General features: G+C 44.0%; 1 pseudogene across 1 annotated transcript; it reads right to left on the bottom strand.

The window, feature by feature from the left end:
• Nucleotides 1-593: 593 nt before the first annotated feature.
• LOC105812826 lies at nucleotides 594-1,833 on the bottom strand (annotated as a pseudogene). Its single transcript, XR_001137631.1, has one exon. The product of XR_001137631.1 is annotated as an RNA-binding motif protein, X chromosome-like (transcript).
• Between the last annotated feature and the right edge of the window lie 1,085 nt (nucleotides 1,834-2,918).

Here is a 2,918-nt window from a genome sequence, read left to right as displayed (position 1 = left end):
GGCCAAACTTTTAATTTAGTATTTTGTAGTTGTTTAACACACACTTAAATGGTCTTACTGGGGGAGGGGAAAGGGGAGGTTCTTGCAGATTCCCAAGGAAATGTCAGAAAGGCAAAATATGGCCAGCATTATCCATTTGTTTTGGGTTTACTGGGTGAATAGCACTTTCCTTACATAGGCATTTGATCTCAGGTTTTTCATACTGAGAACATTTTGATTTCAGTTTGAAGACACCCTGAAATCCTAGAAGTAGCATACCCAACCACCCTCTAATAGCTAGTTTGTATAGGCAGAAAGATTCATCTCTCCATTTTAGATGGCTAGATGTTTGTGGGAGATCTTAGAATTGCTTGCCTCATTTACTGGGAAAAATCGGATAGGAAGTGGCCTTTAGGGACACTTTTACTTGGAAAATTACAACACTAGTACAACAAGTCAAGTCTTACACATTTAACATTTGCTTGTTGAAAGCAATGTCATAAAGTCAAATAAAATTAAACATGTTTTACTTTTTTCCTCACAAGAACATAAAAATTATGGAAGGGAACTTAACAGGAAATTTTAAAAAGGTAACACAATTTTTTCCTTTTAGTAGTCCTTGGGTAGTTATGATAATAGTTTCCATTTTTTGTTTGTTTCTTTGAACAGGGATTTTGGTCCAAAGTTGTTTGTTTCTAGTATCTGCTTCTGCCTCCCCCTCTATCAGATCGGCTTCCTCCACGGCCACCACCTCTTGGTGCTCCGGGGCTTGAACTGCTGTAGGAATCATGTGGAGGAGGGTACTCCCTTTCCATAGAAGGGGGAAGCCCTCCTTCTTGTCTGCCAACCCGAGTAGAGATCACTTCGGCTGCCTGAGTAACTGTCTCGACTTCCACCATATCCGTCACGTGAGCGGCTGTAATCATCACGGCGACTGCTTCCACCATAGATGGCGGGGGCCCTCCTGTAGGTGGAGCATTGCGTGAGTTACCATAACTCCCATATGGATCTCTGTAGGAACCTCCACCTGGATGATCTGAATAGTCACGATCACGACCATATCCATCTCTATCACTATCGCCTCTTGATGGATAGTCATCACGTGAACTGGAACGACCATAATCACGATAAATATAATCTCTTGGTGGTGGTGCATCATCTCTGGTATCACGAGAACTTGGGTAATCTCTGCTTGAATAGCTGTCTTTAGTAGAATCTCCATCATCTCTTGGGGACAAATAAACATCTCTGCGAGAGGGTAGGGGTTCCCTTTGAGGTGGGCCTCCACAACTATTTCTTCCACGTGATACAGCAGCTCTTCCTCCCATTCCACTGCTGCTGCGAACTGGTCCTGAGGGGCAGATCTTTTAGGAGGAGGACCCCCACTTCGTGGTGGTGGTCCTCTTTTTACTGGGAGTGGTGCCCTGGAAGAACTCATGTTAAAATCCATGGAATAGCCCCCATCATCCATGTGCCCTCCCCGTGAGGGAGGTCCCCTGGTTCCTCCACTTCCTCCTCTTCCGCCCCTAAGAGCTCTTGGAGGGCCTCTGCTTCTTGGAGGCGGAGGTGGTCCGCGTCTACCACGTCCAAATGATGGTTTGGTGGCTTGTTCCACTTTGATGGCTTTTCCATCTAAAGACTTTCCATTCACGTCTCGGGCTGCATCCTTAGCATCTGCTGGGCTTTCAAAGGTGACAAAAGCAAATTCTCTTGATTTGTTGGTTTCTCTGTCTTTCATTGAGAGTACTTCCACTATTTGTCCAATCTGCCAAATATCGCTTCAAGGGCTTTCTCATTTGTTTCTGTATTAAGCCCTCCAATGAAGAGCTTTCCTGGGCGATCTGCTTCACCCATTTTTTCGCCGGTGAATCTACGGAGGCGCGACGATGGTTTCGAGCTCCTACGAGCTCGCTGACAGGGATTCCCAGCAGCTCAGCACGAGCGGCGGCTGCCGGGCTCAAGAACTGAACGTAGAAGCCGCTAGCACTACTGCACAACGAGCTGAATATTAACCTTTTATGAATCCATTTTATGCATTCTAGCCAATTGTAAATTTCAATCAGTGATAACTTTTAGGTAATACTTAGTATGTCTAGAAATCAACATTCCAGTTGGTATTCTATAAGCAGAAGGAGCGTACATTCCATACATTCAAAGCTAAAGCCTTTCCATTATCTTTTAAAAAGTGAAATGGAAAGATTAAAATCCTAAAAAACAAAATTTACAGATCTGTTGTCTTGCTTAAAATTACAGGGCAACTCACCAGGCACCGATAATGCTGGAAGAACACTTACGGTGGCAGGGCCCAGGAGGAGAAATGTGCGGTGCTGGGCACCCGACCCCTGCCCGTGCTCCCCACTCCCATGTCAGGCAGGGACAGCACGAGTTTCCATCGCTGGCCGTCATCTTTTACCTAAAGGGATCCAGCTGGACCCTCAGTTCCAATTGACAGCAGTCACTAAAGTCCCTTCCAAAAATAATGTCAAGGCTTTACAAAAGTGAGAAAATTCTAGTACAGACCGACTTTGCCTTCTAACCCTACTCTACCTCCCAGTACACACACATACACAGAGAAACCTGTGGAAAATGAATACCGAATAGCATAAATAATCCCTCTCAAACTTTAACATGCATACACATCACCTAGGAATCTTGTTAAAAATACAGATTCTGACTCAGTAGTTCTCGGGTGGGGCCTGAGATTCTGTATTTCTAAAATCCTTCCAAGAGCTACTCCTGGGTGGGCGACCGCATACTCAGTAGCAAAGCCTCAACACGTAAGTTTAGTTTTTGAGAAAGTTTGGCTATTTCTTTTAAATAAAACTGCACTATGTGTTGTAGTTTAAATTTCTGGCTTACAATGAGTGGAAAAAAACAAAACAAAACAAAAACAAACAAACAAAAACCCTTTTTATTGTTTAAAGGAAAGCTTGGTAGCT

This window comes from Propithecus coquereli, unplaced genomic scaffold (genome assembly GCF_000956105.1).
Source record: "Propithecus coquereli isolate 6110/MARCELLA unplaced genomic scaffold, Pcoq_1.0 Scaffold266, whole genome shotgun sequence".
In the NCBI taxonomy this organism is placed as follows: Eukaryota; Metazoa; Chordata; class Mammalia; order Primates; family Indriidae; genus Propithecus; species Propithecus coquereli.
Note: the sequence above shows the minus strand (reverse complement) of the source record. Positions and strands in the feature narration are given on the sequence as shown.